We start from the raw sequence: 20,316 nt of genomic DNA on the forward strand, positions 1-20,316 counted from the left end.
AAAAAACAACACCAAATTATAGTATCATAAGACTTAGAAAAAACTTTGCAAACTCATGTGTCTAACTCCTCTGCTTTGGGGCAGAATAAGTCTTTAACCATCACAAAAATCAGCTTAATACTTCTAGAGACCAAATAAGAGGTTGCTAAATTTTCATAGGTGAGGAACCACAATGCTTAAGAATTTTCTCCATTAGTAACTATTTCTCCTTAGGACCTAAATGATGTCTGCTCCACTCCATAGCATGTTCCTGTGGCAGCTCTATTGATAATTCTTCACAAATTATTCTTCCTAAGAGCCCTGGGTGCCTCATTTACAAGAGGGAGATGAGGCCTGCCATATAAATGGCCAAGAGATCAAAATGAGATAACAGATAACAAGTTCTTAGCATAATTTACAGAAGGTACTCAACAAATATGAGTACTTCCCTAATCTCCAAACCTCCCTTCTGCTCAACTGTCTGATTATTACTTTTATTTTGACTGTGCAGTGCAGCATGTGGGATCCTAGTTCCCTGACTAAGGAATTATGAGCATTTCTAGGGAGTTACTGAGCATGAGGGTGGGTTTGGAAAACCCTAAATTTGCAGATGGTATCGAGGGAAGATGGTCTTCTGAAGGACTGTGTGTCCTTTAAACCTGAATTTTGTTGTTGTTGTTGTTCAATTGCTCAGTTATGTCCAACTCTTTGCAACCCCATGAACTGGAGCATGCCAGACTTCCCTGTCCTTCACTATCTCCCAGAGCTTACTCAAACTCATGTCCTTTGAGTCAATGATGCCATCCAACCATCTCATCCTCTGTCGCCCCCTTCTCCTCCTGTCCTCAATCTTTCCCAGAATCAGGGTCTTTTCCAATGAGTTGGCTCTCCGCATCAGGTGGCCAAAGTACTGGAGCTTCAGCTTCAGCATGAAGTCCTTCCAATGAATATTCAGGGTTGATTTCCTTTAAGATTGACTGGTATTGATCTCCTTTCAGTCCAATGGACTCTCCAGAGTCTTCTCCAGCACCACAATTTGAAAGCATCAATTCTTTGATGATGGCTGACTTTGCAGCCAGCCATCTGACTGCAGTCTGACTAACAGGCATCATATTAATTAAAGTTTACATACATATGCATCCATGCTAAGTCACTTCAGTCATGTCTGACTCTTTTTGACCCTATGGACTGTAGCCTTCCAGGCTCCTCAGTCCATGGGATTCTCCAGACAAGAGTACTGGAGTAGGTTGCCATGTACACCTGTACGTGTGTGTGTATGTATGTATACATATATACACACACATACATTGTGTGTGTGTACAGGTGCACATGATGTCTATTGTATGCATTATCTGTGTTTCCTTTTTTATTTAAGATGTCTTAGCAATTTTTCCATGTCAGTATATACAGGTCAACAACTTTTAACCTACTACATAGTACCCTAAATAATTATTTTGTAGAAATACAAAAGGTGACCTAATCCTTCCCAAACTAATAAACCTTTGGGTTATAAGAAGGGAAATAGGCTCTTCTCAATGGTTAGGTGATAAACTATGCTTCCCTGGTGTTGCCTGTTGAACAAGAGTTTGGTGCAAGTTTGTGGACAACACTCCACTGGCATCTGAGGCCACATGCACACAGCAGGGACTGGCGGAGACAGAAAAAATATACTAGAGTGAAATTAAGAGATCTGGTGTACAGCTTCAGATGTTCAAACAAACCTGAGCTAAAGAAAAAGGGACCAGATGGAGTAACAGTAGAAATATTTGAAGAGATACTTAATAATTCTATATAATCAAAGAGAGATATGAATTCTCAAAGTAAAAATGCACTTGTGAATGAAGCAGAATAAAGACAAATCAATACCAATACACATAGTAGAGAAACTGGATATCATCAGTGATACAAAGAATATCTTAAGAGCTCTGCAAGGCAGGAACAGAGGCACAGACATAGAGAATGGGTTTGTGGACACAGGTGGGGGAGGGGAGGATGGGAAGAATTCAGAAAGTAGCACTGACATATACACACTACAATAGCTAGTGGGAAGCTGCTGTATAACACAAGGAGCTCAGCTCCGCACTCTGTGATGACCTAGAGGGGTGGGATGGGAGTGGAGGGTCACAGGGAGGCTCAAGAGGGAAGGGATATATGTATGCATACAACTGATTCACACTGTTGTACAGTGTTGTATGGCTTTTGACTATGCCAAAGCCTTTGACTGTGTGGATCACAATAAACTGGAAAATTCTGAAAGTGATGGGAATACCAGACCACCTGACCTGCCTCTTGAGAAATCTATATGCAGGTCAGGAAGCAACAGTTAGAACTGGACATGGAACAATAGACTTGTTCCAAATAGGAAAAGGAGTACGTCAAGGCTGTATATTGTCACCCTGCTTATTTAACTTATATGCAGAGTACATCATGAGAAATGCTGGGCTGGAAGAAACACAAGCTGGAATCAAGATTGCCGGGAGAAATATCAATAACCTCAGATATGCAGATGACACCACCCTTATGGCAGAAAGTGAAGAGGAACTAAAAAGCCTCTTGATGAAGGTGAAAGAGGAGAGTGAAAAAGTTGGCTTAAAGCTCAACATTCAGAAAATGAAGATCATGGCATCTGGTCCCATCACTTCATGGGAAATAGATGGGGAAACTGTGGAAACAGTGTCAGACTTTATTTTTCTGGGCTCCAAAATCACTACAGATGGTGATTACAGCTTGAGCTTGTTGTTATTCAGTCACTCAGTTGAGTCCAGTGCTTTGTGACCCCATGGACTGCAGCATGCCCAGCTTCCCTGTTCTTCACTATCTCCCGGAGTTTACTCAGACTCATGTCCCTTGAGTCAGTGATGCCATCCAACCAACTCATCCTTTGTCACCCCCTTCTCCTCCTGCCTTCAGTCTTTCCCAGCATCAGGGTCCTTTCCAATGAGTTCGATCTTCAGATTAGGTGGCCAAAGTATTGGAGCTTCAGCTTCAGCATCAGTCTTTCCAAGGAATATTCAGGGTTGATTTCCTTTAGGATTGACTGGTTTGATACCCTTGACGTCCAAGGGACTCTCAAGAGTCTTCTCCACGACCACAATTCGAATGCATCAATTCTTCAGGGCTCAACCTTCTTCATGATCCAACTCTCACATCCATGCATGACCACTGGAAAAACCATAACTTTGATTATATGAGCCTTTGTAGGCAAAGTGATGTTTCTGCTTTTTAATACGCTGTCTAGGTTTGTCACTGCTTTTCTTCCAAGGAGCTAGAAATTTCATGGCTGTGGTCACCGTCCTCAGTGATTTTGGAGCCCAGGAAAATAAAGTCTCTCACTGTTTTCATCGCTTTCCCGTCTATTTTCCATGAAGTGATGGAACCGGATGCCAAGATCTTAGTTTTTTGAATGTTGAGTTTTAAGCCAGCTTTTTCACTCTCCTCTTTCACCTTCATCAAGAGGCTCTTTAATTCCTCTTCACTTTCTGCCAGAAGGGTGGTGTCATCTGCATATGTGATGTTATTGATATTTCTCCCGGCAATCTTGATTCCAGCTTGTGCTTCATCCAGTCTGGCATTTCACATGAAGTACTCTGCATATAAGTTAAATAAGTAGGGTGACAATATATATCCTTGATGTACTCCTTTCCCAATTTGGAACCAGTCCATTGTTGCATGTCCGGTTCTAACTGTTGCTTCTTGACCTGCGTACAGGTTTTTCAAGAGGCAGGTAAGGTGTTCCCATCTCTTCAAGAATTTTCCAGCTTGCTGTGATCCACACAGTCAAAGGCTTTAGTGTAGTCAATGGAGCAGAAGTAGATGTTTTTCTGGAACTCTCTTGCTTTTTCTATGATTCAACCAGTGTTGGCAATTTGATATCTGGTTCCTCTGATTTTTCTGAATCCAGCTTGTACATCTGGAAGTTCTTGGTTGACATACTGTTGAAGCCTAGCTTGAAGGATTTTGAGCATTACCTTGCTAGTATGTGAAATAAGTGCAATTGTGTGGTAGTTTGAACATCCTTTGGCATTGCCTTTCTTTGGGATTGGAATGAAAATGGACCTTTTCCAGTCCTGTGGCCACTGCTGAGTTTTCCATATTTTCTAGCATACTGAGTGTAGCACTTGAACAGCATCATCTTTAGGATTTGAAATGGCTCAGCTGGAATTCTATCACCTCCACTAGCTTTATTCATAATGATGCTTTCTAAGGCCCACTTGACTTCACACTCTAGATGTGTGGATCTAGGTGAGTGATCACACCATTGTGGCTATCTGGGTCATGAAGATCTTTTGTGTATAATAATTCATCTATGTATTCTTGCCACTTCTCCTTAATATCTTCTACCATTTATGTCTTTTATTGTGCCTATCTTTGCATGAAATGCTCCCTTGGTATCTCTGATTTTCTTGAAGAGATCTCTAGTCTTTCCCATTCTGTTGTTTTCCTCTATTTCTTTGCATTGTTCACTTAAAAAGTCTTTCTTATCTCTCCTTGCTATTCTCTGGGACTCTAAATTCAGATAGGTATATCTTTCCTTTTCTCCTTTGCCTTTTGCTTCTCTTCTCTTCTAAGCTATTTGTAAGACCTCCTTAGACAACCATTTTGCCTTTTTGCATTTCTTTTTCTTGGGGGTGGTTTTGATACCTGCCTCCTGTACAATGTTATGAACCTCTGTCCATAGTTCTTCTGGCACTCTATCAGATCTAATCCCTTGAATCTATTTGTCACTTCCATTGTATAATCATAGGGGATTTGATTTTGGTCATACCTGAATGGCCCAGTGGTTTTCCCTACATTCTTCAATTTAAGCCTGAATTTTGCCATAAGAAAAATTTGAGCCACAGTCAGCTCCCAGTCTTATTTTTGCTGTCTGTTTCGAGTTTCTCTATCTTTGGAAACAAAGAATATAATCAATCTAATTTTGGGACTGATCATCTAGTGATGTCTATGTGTAGAGTCATCTCATGTTGTTGGAAGAAGGTGTTTGTTACATAGGTATACATTATACTTAAACTTACTTATAAATAAATAACGTTATTTTTAAGATTTTTTTTTAAAGGAAGATTGCTGTTAAGGAAAGAGGTTTTCACCAGACACCTAATCTGCTTGCACCTTAACCTTGGACTTAACAGCCTCCAGACCTGAGAGAAATAAATGCATGCTGTTTCTAAGTCCCCTGGTTTATGATACTCTGGTTTAGCAGCCTGAAAGAACTAAGAACTCCTTCCACAAATGTTACTGCTTGGGCTAGATCCTAACTTTTCTGGCAGGAAGAGGACCATCACGTAGGGTAACAGACTCTCATCAAGGTGCCAGATACACAGTGGAGAAACCTCCAGGACTGCCACCTGCCTTGTGTTGGGTGCATCCAAGAAATGGAAGAGATCCCCCCTCTGGGGGACGCAGTTTGGGCTTGGCCAGGGAACCCAGGCTGGCTGGACATCAGTGCCTCACACCATCCCACCCCCACCCCAACACCTCAGCATGGGGCCACAGCATGCAGTGACCACAGGCGACACAAGGTCTCAGGTCCACGTCAAAAGGCGGCTTCTCCCCAAAGCTTCCACAGCCTGGACCCTTCCCTCTGGAGCAACATTTCCTCTAAATCCCTTGGACCTCTCATCACCATGCAACCGCATCTCATGATAAACAGCTAGGGTTGTTTCCAGAGAGGCAGGGTACGGCTTCTGCTGATTTTCCTTGGGAGAACCCATCTGGTGCTCACGTCTTCATCTCACAGCTGGGGTGGGGGGCTTGACAGCAGGCGACACGGTGTCCAAAATGAGCATGGTTGGAGGCCCATGTGGATGTGGGGTCCTGGCATCTTAGAGGAAGATGCTATTCAACCCTTTGTGCCCTCCCCATGGCACAGCAGCCAGGCACACCTCCAAATAAAATGCCAGCCAGGGTTACCTCTGACTTTCACAGCCAACGCAGATAGCCAGGACACATCTCTCATTAAGTAACTCCGGTGAGGGGGTTTCAGTGCCAACCACTGGAATTCCTACCGTTCACCACTGGGTAGGGAGAGGCGAGTGAAATGTGTGAACTGAAATATGCTAATGTGGCAGGGACCCCCGAACCTGTCCTTCATGGAGCCCTGAGAGTAGAACACTATCTGGTAGCACAGGCTGGACACAAAACACCAGGAGCAGGGGCCGCTGTTGAGGGCAAAGGCAAATTACCTGTGCGAAAAATACACTCATTGAATAAATTGGTTCTAATAAATGGCCTTCCCAGGTGGTGTTAGAGGTAAAGAACCCACCTACCAAAGCAAGAGACATAAGAGATGAAAGTTCAGTCCTTGGGTGGGGAAGATCCCCTGGAGGAGGGCATGACAATCCACTCCAGTATTCTTGCTTAGAGAATCCCATGGACAAAGGAGCCTGGGGGGCTACAGTCCATGGGGTCCATGGTGTCGCAAAGTTGGACACAACTGAGCTGACAGACACACACACAGGAGGAAGAAGTAGATGCAGCAGCCAGAGAACCCCAGAAGCACCAGAGACCTGGCTCTGGTGGGGGTGGTCTGGGTCTGAGCCCTTCTGAGGAAGACACTGGGGTGGGTGAGTCTTCAACAGAGCATAACCATTCACAGTCAGAAACCTGAGGCTCCGGGAGTTAAGGGTGGGGATACAGGCCTCCCAGCTGGCACCAAGGGCTACTTTGAGGGAAGCATGAGACCCAAAGTCTAAGTGGGAGGGGTCAGGGGCAGGGCAGGGCAGGGCTGCACCAGAGGTCAAAATGGGCAATGGAGGCAGAACCTGAGGCCATCTGCAAGCGTTCAGGCTGATGGAGAGGAGGACTGACCAAGGAGGGTAAATAGGCAATGCCCCCAACAGCTGATTGTGAAGTCACTCAGTCATGTTCGACTCTTTGCAACTCTGTGGACTGTAGCCTACCAGGCTCCTCGGTCCATGGGATTTTTCAAGCAAAAGTACTGGAATGGGTTGCCATTTCCTTCTCCAGGGGATTTTCCCAACCCAGGGATCGAACCCAGGTCTTCCACATTGTAGGCAGATGCTTTACCATCTGAGCCACTAGGGGAGCCAACAGCAACATCCCCCCAAGCTGACCTGGTGCCCCAGTACTGTCCTGAGCCATAGCCCCTCATCCAAAGTTTAGATCAGGCTCCCTGACCTATCCAGCCTTGCTGCACCCAGCGCAGTGCAAGTGGCCAGCAGAGGGGCAGACTCTGTGGTGCATCAGCACCAAGGACAGCGCACGGCCAGCTCAGTCACCATTCCTGAAGAGGACCATCTGTTCGCTGCTGGAATGAACTGGAGGGACCCGGCAAGCCCAAATCCAAGCATCTGTTCACTCCAGCAGTCTGGGCCTGGGCTTGGTCTCTGGCGGAGAGACAAGCTTTTCTCCTGGGAAGGCTGACAGTGGTCCTGGCAGGGTCTGGAGTCCACCCTCATCTCCTGGGGCACCCTCCTGTGCCATACACCCTTCTCAGCCTTTCTAAACTGTCCGTGGCATGCTCTAATGCAGGGCTGGAAGCTATTCTTGGTTAGCTTCCTATCACCACATGGCTGTGCCTTTCTTAGTAACCAATTAGCACTGACCGTGATCTGAGTGCTTTGGGGTGCAAACCCCGTGACTGCCTCTGTCACGCTGTTCCATCTCCCAATCTCATGCTCAGCAATGTGGTCTTTCTCTCTGAACAGAAGCTGTTGCTACATATTCTCCTATGGAACCCAGAACTTCCTGGGGAATGTTATGTGAATAACCGATCCCCTGGGATGTGTCTCAAGTTCCTGGAATATGTAGGGGATGCTGACGGTGTTCAGGGATGGAAGATGCAGGGGGGCCAGCACCGTGCCCCAGTCCCCCACCCACCTCTCTGTTCCCTGTAATCTGCCCTGGAAACACACTGCTGACACATTGTGCTGTTTGAGTCAAAGCAGTGCAATTCCAGCTCCACACACAGCAGGCGCCCTCTTCCTTGGCACCTGTTCTCATAGACGCTGCCCACTCACCCCCTGGTGCTCCCACTCAGGAGCCTCTGCCCTGGCCATGCACCTGAGATGCTCAGGGCCTTCCCGATGTCCTGCCCCTCAGCCCTCTCAAGGCTCCCAGCCCCCTGATGGCCCAGCTCTGTCCCTCTCTCGTCACCATCCTCAAGCCAGGTCCTTCACTTCCACCTGTTCTCCTGGCCCTGTCACAACCCCAGATCCCGCTGCACACTGAGGACACCCACGACCTCTATGTTCAGCCCGCCTGATTGATGGATTCCCCAAAGCCCCCCTCAAAGTTCCAGGCCTCCCCGTTTATCACCCACAAGGGAACCTGTCCCCAGGAAGCCTGCCTGGGACTCATGGGCTGGGCAGGTGCCTCACTAAGCACCCAGCCCCACCCAGATGGATGGAGAGTCTCTCCCTCTAGAACGAGGTTCTCCATGCAAGCTCAAGTCACTTTCATCTCTGCACCCCAGGGCTTAGCACGTGACAAGGGCAACTTTCTTGGGCCACATGGAGGGCTTGCAGATGCAGCCAGGCCAGGAGATCGGGAGTGGTGTTGGTGGGAGAGTGAACTCTGAAGGAAGGCAAGTTAAGTTCAGAAACTCTGGAGCCACCACCCTCATAGGGAGGGGGGTTGCCCCACACCCGCTAATGCAACAGCAGTTTCTTTACAGCTCAAAGCCCCAGTGTACACAGAACTGCCTTGAATCACAGGAACACCCCGAAAGTGAAGTCAACTTATGCTTAACAATCTTTAAAAAAAAAACAAAAGACATCAAAGGGAACTTCCATAAATCTAACAGTGAGTCAATAGGACTTGCTGCCCAAACACAAGCTCTCACGATCTAAACTTCTCAAATTTATGAACTCTTCTGGGGAAAAAATAATGTTCATGAAGGCTTTAAAAAAGCACATATATGAAATGGAATATTACTCAGCCATAAAAAGTGATGAAATTGGGTCATTTGTAGAGATGTGGATGGACTTACAGTCTGTCATACAGAGTGAAGTCAGAAAGAGAAATAAATATTATGTATTAATGCATATGTATGGAACCTAGAACAATGGTACAGATGAACCTTTTTGCAGGGCAGGAATAGAGACACAGACGTAGAGAACAGACATGTGGGCACAGTGGGAAAGGGAAGGTGGGACAAATTGAGAGAGTAGCATTAAGGTACATATGCTACCCTGTGTAAAACAGATAGCTAGTGGGAAGGTGCTGTATAGCATAGGAAGCTCAGCTCTGTGCTCTGTGAAGACCTAGAGGGGTGGGCTGGAGGGATGGGAGGTTCAAGATTGAGGGGGATACATGTATACGTATAGCAGATTCACTTTGTTGTTCAGCAGAAACTAAGACAACATTGTAAAGCAACTATACCCCAATAAAAAAAATATTAAAGCAGTTCATTCTCATTTGTCCACAGAATTAGTCAAATAGAAGTTCCTTCATATGCATATAATAATCATATCTTCTTTTTATACACATGTAAGTTTTATTTTGAAAAGCAGCTTTTCAAAAGTGTTTTATTACAATACACACTTACTTTGCTATAATTAAGAAAAAAGTAGATTACGCTTAAATCTACTGGCCTTATTAGCATGCATTTCTTCTCCAAGACTGTCAAACTTCCAAATAATTATTTGCAAAATGGTTATTCACAGTGAACTGCCAATCACACCAAGGGCCCCAAGCTTTCAGAGAAGTGTCATCAGATTCAACCGCCCCTGTGAAATGCACTCAGTCGCTGCCCCTCACTGCTGGGCTGCCCCAACCACTGGCTGCTGCTGTCTGCACTTGCCAGCAGTACCAGATGCCTGTGACTGACTGAAACCACCTGGGGAGGGACAACAGTCTCAGGGACCACCCCTACCCGAGCAGATCCAGAGCAAGCAGGGAAAGGACCCAAGCTCTGCTGTGGAGCTGGGTGTCTGCTGGGAGCCCTGGCTGCCAATCAGCCTCAACAAGATTGCCTCAGCATTTACTACAAGCATCCAATGGGTGAACAGGAGTGGCAAGGAAGTCCACATATAACTGAACACGTGGAGAGCTGGCTCGAGTTCTGACCTGCGGGCTGCACAGACACCTTTGCTCTCACCCCCTCCCTCCACTTCCCCAGGGCCAGCCAGAATCTTACCTCCTCTTGGGGCCACTTAGGCCTCTCTTCCTGGGTCCTGGTCTTGAAGCTCCTCTGGGCATCGGCAGGGTGCTTGGCCTCGAGGGAGGTTCAGCAACTTGGGCCTGCCCTTGTGTCTGCTGGGGCCACGGCCAGACTTGGCAAGTGGGCAGACCTCTGGGGAGTCGCTGGCCCTGGCTCTGTCCACTCCTCCACCACCTCCTGGCACTCATCCATCTCCAGATGGCATCTCTAGGTGGGCTAAGTAGCCCTGCCTGTTGCAGTCCATCCCCTGCAGGTAGCTGTTGTCCTTGGGGCAGTAGCGGATGTAATAGGTGATGCCCTCCTCTTCAGGCAGCCCTCGTCATAGTCCTCCTCCTCCGAGGTGTTGTTTACTCTAGTTGGAGCCAAAGTACCCATCAGGGCCGCCCTTCTGGGCAGGCAACGGCCTCTCAGGCCACAGGGCCGCTAGCTCCAGTCCAGTGGGCATGTACTCTTCCAGGGCTAGTTCCTCCACGTCCTTGCTCTTGGGTTCCAGGCCCGGTCTCACCCTGTGGTCCAGCAGGCTGCTTACTGTGCTCTGACGCTTCCAGTGGGCCATGGTGGGGCTCATACGGCCATCGTCACCAGGCGGCAGCCACTGCAGGGAGGAAGGATGACAGGAGAGTCAGAACCTGGCCCGTTCAGATGACAGGACACCCCACCTCAGCTGACTCCAGTGTCAGGACCATTGCATGCCCTGCCAAAGAGACATGAGGGCACCAGGGCTGGAGGAGGAAAAGGGGACCCTGGTGACTCCCCAGGACACATGCTGCTTCCCCTCAACTCCCTGCTCATTCATGACTTCTCTTTTATTTAATTGGCATACAGTTAGCTAACCATGCTGTGTTAGTTTCTGGTATATAGAGAGTGATTCAGTTATATACATATAGGTATATATATATATATATATTCTTTTTCAGATCCTTTTCCATCATATATTATTACAAGATATTGAATATGTTTCCCCATCCTATACCACAGGTCTTTGTTGATTGTCTAGTTTATATATAGTAGTGTGTATCTGTTAATTCCAAACTCCCTATTTATTCCTCTCCCTACCCTTTCACCTTTGGTAATCATAGTTTATTTTCTATGTCTGTGAACCTGTTTCTGTTTTGTAAATATGTTCATTTATGTCATTTTTAGATATGATGATATTATATGATATTTGTCTTTATTTCATTTCATTTACTTAATATGGTCATCTCTAGGTCCATCCATATTGGTGCAAGTGGCATCCTTTCATTTTTTATGGTGGAGTAATATTCCATAGGATATATGTACCACATCATCTTTATTCATTCATCTGCGGATAAACATTGAGGTCATTTCTACATTTGGCTACTGTAAATAGTGCTGTACTGAACAACAGGGTACATGTGTCTTTTTTGGATATAAGCCCAGGAATGGGGTTGCTGGATCATATAATAGCTCTATTTTTAGTATTTTAAGGAATCTCTATACTGTTCTCCATAGTGGCTGCTGCTGCTGCTAAGTCACTTCAGTTGTGTCCGGCTCTGTGCGACCCCATAGACGGCAGCCCACCAGGCTCCCCCGTCCCCGGGATTCCCAAGGCAAGAACACTGGAGTGGGTTGCCATTTCCTTCTCCAATGCATGAAAGTGAAAAGTGAAAGTGAAGTCTCTGAGTCGTGTCCGACTCTTCTCGACCCCATGGACTGCAGCCTACCAGGCTCCTCCATCCATGGGATTTTCCAGGCAAGAGTACTGGAGTGGGGTGCCATTGCCTTCTCCAATAGTGGCTGCACCAATTGACATTCCCAGCATCAGTGTAAGAAGGTTTCCTTTTTGCCACACTCTCTCCAGCATTTATTATTTGTAGACTGTCTAACAATGGGCTCTCTGGCCAGTGTGAGATGGTACCCTACTGTAGTTTTGATTTTCATTTCCCTCATGATCAGTGATGCTGAGCATCTTTTCATGTGCTTGCTGGCCATCTCACTAATGACTTCATGAAGATGGTTCCTAGGTGGAAGAGCCCAGGTGACCGAGGCAATGGTCATAAGATCAGGTTATTTACTCTCAAAAAGAAAAAGAGAAGCCTTCATTCCAAAAACATGAAGCCAGGGAGGAGGTGTCCTGCCCTTCCAAGTCTAATCTGCTGCCCCTGAAGCCCATCTCCAGTCTCCCTACTGCTCCCCTCTGACTCCCAGCACACACAAGCCTCTGCTTCCTCTTTGCTCCAAACAACACCACTGACGGGATTTGCCAGGAACCGTCCAGGCTGAGTGCCACACAGACACTGGATGTGAGCCCCAGCCTCATAGGCTTGATGTGGCAGGGGTCCAGGATGAGGGGACACCAGAGAGAGGACGGCACTATGGGCCACCACAAGAGGGAACCCAGGAGGGTGCAAGGGATGTAGCTGCCACTTCAGGGGTACAGGTCATGGTACTGCAGGGCATTGCAAAGATCCCATGGGCCCAAACCAGGGAGGTCCTGAACCCCACCATCCAGAACCCTACATTTCATCCCACAAACCATAGAATCCCTGGGCAATTCTCAGCAGGCACAAGACTTACAGGATTTCTCTTTCAGCCCCTTGGAGAGACAGTGGAGGATGAGTGCCTGGGGGAAGGGAGGTCAGTGGAAACCCTCTTCCTGTCCTCTAGGGAATGTGAGCAGCTCATGTGTGGTCTTGTCTCTACAGCATCGCTAGATGCTGGCAGATCCACAGTGCTTCCCCAGAGCAGCTCACACACCAGACGCAGTCCCACAGCAGGAAAACTGTCACTGAGATGGACCCTGCAGGGTCTGAACATCCTCCTCAATCACCCCAGCCCCAAACCTGAAACTGATGGGAACATTTCAGAGACCTGCTCCCAGGGAGAGGCAAGGTGTCCAGTGTTTCCTAGAACACAGGTGACCATGAGGATGCACCAAGAGTACAGAGCATCACTTTACAGCAGACTTCCCATGTTCGCTTTGCCGCGCAGCAGAAACTAACACAACATCGTAAAGCAATTACAGTTCAATAAAGAGATGAGAGAGGAGAAAAATGAAAACGGTTATAATTTTTAAAAGGCGTAACCTTTCTGGAAAGTAATTTGCAAATGGAAATTTAAAGCCTTTCAAAAGATGTATGCCCTCTGGTCTGGCAATTCCAAATCTAGGAATGTACACTAGATAAACAATCGTGTATATGCACAAAGATATAGCCTAAAAAGGATGTCCATCTCACCATTACACTGTTTAAAATAAGGAGAAGCAAAATTATTTAATGTCCAATAACACACAATTTGTACATTACAATAAAATAGTTTGATGAGTATTACAGTCATTAAAAAGATTACAACCATTTCATGAAAAATACAATAAGTAAAATACACAGGTTGTAAAATACTATACTCATTTATGAAAATACATATCTATATTAAATAAATGAATTTGTGTAAAAAACAAAACGAATCAAGGTTACAGATGGTGGCCAGACCTACCCACTCCAAGGGTACATGTCCAGTCCCTCTCATGGGGAGTTTGTATTCCTGGAAACTGGGGCAGTGGCACAGCTCACAGGCCAGGAACTTCCGAGTGAACACTTCCTGCCCACCAAGCGGCGTGCAAACATGTCCCCTGAAACAAAGATGTGGCCTAGAACAGCCCACCTCTGTCCACATTTAAAAAATAGAAGCTCTTTCCTTCTTCAGCCTCAACAAAGAAATCCAAGTGGCCAAGTCACTGCAGCCAGTCTGCTGAAAAAATCATCTCACGCCCTACTCCATACTGTCCAACAGTGATGGCATTTTATACACATGACATCAGGTCTTTTCACTCAAGATATGTCTCCCTGTTTATTCAAGCCTTAAATGTCAACAGCACTGTGGATTTCTACATAGCTGTAGACACAGGAAGCTTATTCTAAGACATGTGTTTTTGTAGCCATGGGGAACAGATTTTTCTCTTATATATCTGTTCAGTTCAGTTCAGTTCAGTCACTAAGTCGTGTCCGACTCTTTTCGACCCCATGAATCGCAGCACACCAGGCCTCCCTGTCCATCAACAACTCCCGGAGTTCACTCAGACTCACATCCATCGAGTCAGTGATGCCATCCAGCCATCTCATCCTCTGTCGTCCCCTTCTCCTCCTGCCCCTAATCCCTCCAGCATCAGAGTCTTTTCCAATGAGTCAACTCTTCACATGAGGTGGCCAAAGTACTGCAGTTTCAGCTTTAGCATCATTCCTTCCAAAGAACACCCAGGGCTGATCTCCCTTAGTTACTGGTACATTAAAAAAAAAAAAAAAAACAAAGAAAAACTCTGATCTTGTATCAGTCTTTTTATTTATTTATTTTTGACTGTGCTGCATCTTACTGCGAGGGCTTTTCTCTAGTTACAACGAGTAGGGGCTACTCTCTAGTTGCAGTGCATGGGCTTCTCACTGCATCGCAGTGGCTTCATTTGTTGGGGAGCATGTGCTCTAGGGTTCATGGGCTTCACTAGTTGAGGCATGTGGGCTCATTAGTTTTGATTTCCAGGCTCTAGAGCACAGGCTCAATAATTGAAGAACATGGGCTTAGTTCCTCCACAGCATGTAGGATATTCCTCGATCAGGGAACAAACCCATGTCTCCTGCAATAGCAGGCAGATTCTTTACCACTGGATCACCAGGGAAGCCCTAAAAGCCCATTTTGAAATTCTAATACTTATAGTTGACCATTTCTCTTTTCCAGCATTCTGTCTGGCTGCCCTGGCCTTTCAGTTACATGATGGAGGTACTGAGGCATCCCTGACTTTTTCCCAGTTTTGGGAAAAACTTTTTCCCAGTAATGAAAATGCCTTTACTTTTTAAAAATTTTCATTGTAGTTGCTTCACAGTGTTGTTAGTATCTGCTGTACAGCAAAGTGAATCAGCTACACGTTTACATATACCCCCTCTTTTTGGATTTCCATTTAGGTCACCACAGAGAACAGGACTGTCATGCAGGCTTCCCAGATGGTGCTAGTGGTAAAGAACTAATCTCCCAGTGCAGGAGACATAAGAGATGGGGGTTCGATTCCTGGGTCAGGAAGATCCCTGGACGAAGGCATAGCAACACACTCCAGTATTCTTGCCTGGATAATCCCATGCACAGAAGAGCCTGGCTGGCTGCAGCCCACAGAGTCAGAGAGTCAGACATGATTGAAATGACTGAGCACTCACACAAAGTGAAGTGAGTCAGAAGGAAAAAACAAATATCTGTTAAGGAAAATGCCCTTATTTTTTAACCAGGGCTGGTCCATGGTAAGGTAGGCATGACCCTCACCTCAGGTGCAAGATTTAACAGGGTGTCAAAGGCTCCAGTCCATGGGGTCGCCGAGGGTCGGACACAACTGAGTGTGTCCGACTTTTCACTTTTCACTTTCATGCATTGGAGAAGGAAATGGCAACCCACTTCAGTGTTCTTGCCTGGAGAATCCCAGGGACGGGGGAGCCTGCTGGGCTGCCGTCTATAAGACTGAAGTGACTTAGCAGCAGTAGCAGCAGCAAAAAACTCAGGAATCAAAACAGATACAATTTTAATGCAAGACTTTTTTTAAAAAACTAAAAATTAATGCAAAATCATCCATGATGAACAAGATATTAAAATGTTCAAGACAAGATTGATTATTACTGATTTGTTTCTTTGGGCTTCAGGCTCCAATAGGGCTTGGCTGGCCCCTGTGAATGAAACTTTTTTTTTTTCCTAAGTTTTCCCCATTACAGACTTCCCTGGTGGTTCAGTGGTAAAGAATCCACCTGCACAATGCAGGAGACATAGGTTCGACCCCTGATCTGGGAAGATCCCACCTGCTGTGGAACAACTAAGCCCAGGAACTGCAACTACTGAAGCCTGAATGTCCTAGAGCCTGTGCTCCGCAACAGGAGAAGCACTTGCAAGAAGAAGCCCTCACACCATGCTGGAGAGTAGCTCCTCCTCACTACAACTAGAGAAAAGTCCATGCAGCAATGAAAACCCAACGCAGCCATAAATAAATAACTAAATAAATAAAATTATATACAAAAAAGAACCCACTTTCCAATGTAGGGGACTAAGGTTCAATTCCTGGTTGCTGCTGCTAAGTCGCGTCAGTCGTGTCCGACTCTGTGCGACCCCATAGACGGAAGCCCACCAGGCTCCTCTGTCCCTGGGATTCTCCAGGCAAGAACACTGGAGTAGGTTGCCATTTCCTTCTCCAATGCATGAAAGGGAAAAGTGAAAGTGAACTCACTCGGTCGTGCCCGACTCTTAGCGGCCCCATGGACTGTAGCCTAGCAGGCTCCTCTGCCCATGGGATTTTCCAGGCAAGAGTACTGGAGTGGGGTGCCATTGCCTTCTCCAAATTCCTGGTTGGGGAACTATTAATAAGATCCCATATGCCAAGAGGCAATTAAGCCCGTGCCCCACAACTAGAGAAAACCCACAAGCTGCAACAAAGAACTGTCACGGCCAAAATTAAAAGCAAAGTTTTCCCCCATTAAATACAGTGCTGTTGTCGGCTTTTCCAGTGCTTGATGGTGCAAACCATTCTCTCGTCCGTGAATGCAAATGGAAGGACCCAGGCTGGCTGCCCAGGACGGAGGTCTCATTGTTGAAGGTCTGCAGAATTAACCTATGGCACACTTGTGGTGTAAGAGAAAGTCTATTAAAGATGAAGCCAGGAGGTCCTTGTTTCAATTCAGACTTCCATTTACTGTCAGACCCTGAGCATTATATTTAATGAACAGATGGATGGCCTGCCCATCCTGGGAAACTGGAAATGATGGTCCTGACTGCTGGGCTTGAACAGGAGTGAACAGGAGAGCAACCCACACCGGCCTCAATCCTATGAACGCTTTTTTTCCCTACTATCTACAAGGAGTGGAGAAACATTTTTTTTTTACTCTCTCAGCCGCACCACACGGTATATGGGATCTTAATTCCTTGACCACAGATTGAACTCAGGCCCCCTGCATTGGCAGCGCTGTCTAAACCGCTGGACTGCCAGGGAAGTCCTGAGAAACATTTTAAGTGAAACATGAAGAGAAGGCAGTAGAAACCCTCTATTAAGTATTATTTAATGGCTATATAATGTTTCCTGTCCCAATAAATGTCGTCTGACTCTTCCCCTATTAAATACACGAACTGTGTCTTATTTTTGTGTAATAAATAGTGTCTTGGTGTTTCCGTAAGGATATGCTCCAGGCCTTTCTCTGCCCTCCAGGACTTTAACCAGGACCCTTAAAACACTTTTTTTTTTTTCCAATGCGAGGTCCGGTCCTCAGAAAAGGCCTAGGAGGTATGGGGCCAGCAAAGTGTTCACCACCTCTGTGATGGGGGCTGTAGGCAAACATGTTGAGGGTCTCTGCTTATATATATAATTGAAATATACTTGATTTACAATGTTGTATTAGTTTCTGCTGCACAGAAAAGTGATTTAAGGTCTATATATATATTTTTCATATTCTTTTCCATCATAGTTTATCACAGGATATTGAATACAGTTCCCTGGCCTACACTGTAGGACCTTGTTGTTTATCCATCCTAGATATCATAGTTTACATCTGCTAACCCCAAACTCCCAACCCTCCTCCCCTCACCCTCCTTGGCCCCACAACTCTGTTCTCTGGATCTGTGAGTCCATTTCTGTATTGTAGATAGGTTCATTTGTATCACATTTAAGATTTCACATATAAGTGATATCATATGGTATTTGTCTTTCTGTCTGACTTACTTCACTTAGTATGATAATCTCTAGGTCCATCCATATTGCTATATGCCCATGGGCCCTGCGTGGGCACATTGAGGCAGCTCTGCCTTCCTTATTGTTGTTTTCAGTCACTCAGTCATGTCCAACTCTTTGCAACCCTATGGACTGCAGCATGCCAGGCTTCCCTATCCTTCACTATCTCCCAGAGTTTGCTCAGACTCGTGTCCATTGAGTCAGTGATGCCATCCAACCATCTCAGCCTCTGCCTTCCTTGGGATGCAACTGACACCTCCTCCCTCCCCCTCCCTCCCTTCTGACACTCCCCCTCCCCAGTTTCCTTGCAGGGTGCTCCCTCAAAAACATCCACACATATTTAATCCTGTCTTGGGTCTGCTTCTCAGAGGACCTGACCTAACACAGTTCCTTACAGGAAACAAAACAGAATAAAAGTGACATACACAAAAAAACAAACTCCAATACCCTTTAGAAAGCACAGAACCAAAGACACAAGTATATTTATGGGTAAATTTACAATAAAAGTTCTAAGAAAATATGAGAGGCAGTGACTATTGTCGCAGGAAGGTGAGAAGCTTACATCAGCTGACTGCCCAACCTCAAGACTTTCTGAACATTTTTTTTTTTTGTCAAAATAATCCTCAAGCAAAAAAACAACAGCATAAGGCAAATAGTTTAGCCTACTATGCTACATCACTTCAGTTGTGTCCAACTCTTTTGCGACCCCATAGAACATAGCCCACCAGGCTCCTCTGTCCAGGGGATGGAGTGGGTTGCCATGCCCTTCTCCAAGGTATCTTCCCAACCCAAGGATTGAACTCATGTCTCTTTATGTCTCCTGCACTGGCAGGCAGGTTCTTTACCACTAGCACCACCTAGGTCCTGATACATGACTATTAAACACCCTGGCAACCCCAGCCAGGTAGATAGACCTTGCCAGCCGCCCGAGGCCTCCCTAATGCTGCTCAGACACCAAGACCTCACCCTGTGTGCCCTGACCACCTTGCCTGTGTGGTCATCACTGCCTCACTTCTCCTTAATCATTTTCCACTGAGCACCCAGCCCTCAACATTGATTACGTCACCTTCAACCCATCGGCTTCTATTTCTCTATTTACCCTTGCAATCTATTCACTGCAGACACTGAATCATTTGTCAGGAGGGCATTTCCCTTGATTGAGATTTTGATGACTGTCCCTACAGCTGAGAACATCCCCTGACCTCTGCACTCCAACAGACTGGTGGTGGGAAATGGAGGCTGAGTCGGGTTCAGATTAGAATCCGGAGGCAAACGACTTTCCTGGCAACGTGGTGCCCTTCCTCAAGAGGCAGGAGCTCTGGACACCACTCTCTGCTACATCTCTGGCATCAGCACCACCACCCAAGGTGTCCATTCATGCATCCACATGCTGGACCCCTTCTTAACACAGAAACCCCCTCACCTGCTGCAGGGCTGCCCAGTGCTGCAGCTCGTACAGGGAAGCAAGACAAACAATTCAGTCTTTTCTGTTATTTACCAAAGTTCAAAAAATCATTCTCCAAAGGTGACCAAATAGGTTTTTTTTTTTTCCTCAATATCATTCAGAAGTTACAGAAAACTCTAATTTGAAAAGATACATGCACCCCAGTGCTCACTGTAGCACTAGTTACAAAAGCCAGAACAAAGAAGCAACGTAAATGTCCATCAACAGAGAAATGGGTGAAAAAGATGTAGCACCTATACACAATGGAATATTACTCAGCCATAAAGAGAATGAACTAATGCTACTTGCAGCCACGTGGATGGACTTAGAGATGATCGTACTAAGTGAAGTTAAGTCAGAGAAAGACAAATACCGTATGATATCACTTATACAGGGCTTCCCAGGTAGCGCTAGCGGTAAATAACCTGCCTGCCAATGTAGGAGACATAAGAGACAAGGGTTTGATCCGAGTCAGGAAGATTCTCTGGACGAGGAAATAGCAGCCCACTCCAATCCATCTGTAATGCGGAAGACCTGGGTTCAATCCCTGGGTTGGGAAGATTCCCTGGAGAAGGGAACGGCTACCCACTCCAGTATTCTGGCCTGGAGAATTCCATGGACAGAGGAGCTTGGCAGGCTACAGTCTATGGGGATGCAAAGAGTCAAACACAACTGAGCAACTTTCACTTTTCACATTTTTCTAATATTCTTGCCTGGAGAATCTCATAAACACAGGAGCCTGGTGGGCAACTGTCCGTAGGATTACAGAGAGTCAGACACGACTGAAGCAACGTAGCATGCACGAACACATAACTTATATGTGGAATCTAAAAAAAGTTACAAATTTATTTACAAAACAGAAACAGACTCACATACATAGAAAACAAGCTTATGCTTACTAAAGGAGAAAGGGAAGAGGGATAAATTAGGAGTTTGGAATTACCATATACACACTACTATATATAAAATGGATAATCAGCAAGGGCCTCCTGTATAGCACAGGGAACTCTACTCAATATTGTTAATAACCTACAATGGAAAAGAATCTGAAACAAAATAGATAACATGTATAAG

The 20,316-nt window shown here is 45.9% G+C and overlaps 1 long non-coding RNA gene across 1 annotated transcript in view; it reads right to left on the reverse strand.

Moving 5' to 3' along the window:
- Nucleotides 1-9,416: 9,416 nt before the first annotated feature.
- LOC147349510 (uncharacterized) overlaps nucleotides 9,417-20,316 on the reverse strand; it is a 40,384-nt gene continuing 29,484 nt past the window's right edge. Inside the window, exon 3 of the long non-coding RNA XR_015149904.1 lies at nucleotides 9,417-10,697. This is a non-coding gene — a long non-coding RNA (uncharacterized LOC147349510). The remainder of the gene's footprint in view (nucleotides 10,698-20,316) is intronic.

The sequence above is a fragment of the Bos grunniens genome, chromosome 21 (genome assembly GCF_055505025.1).
Source record: "Bos grunniens cultivar Pamir isolate PY7600 chromosome 21, Bosgru_T2T1.0, whole genome shotgun sequence".
NCBI lineage: Eukaryota > Metazoa > Chordata > Mammalia > Artiodactyla > Bovidae > Bos > Bos grunniens.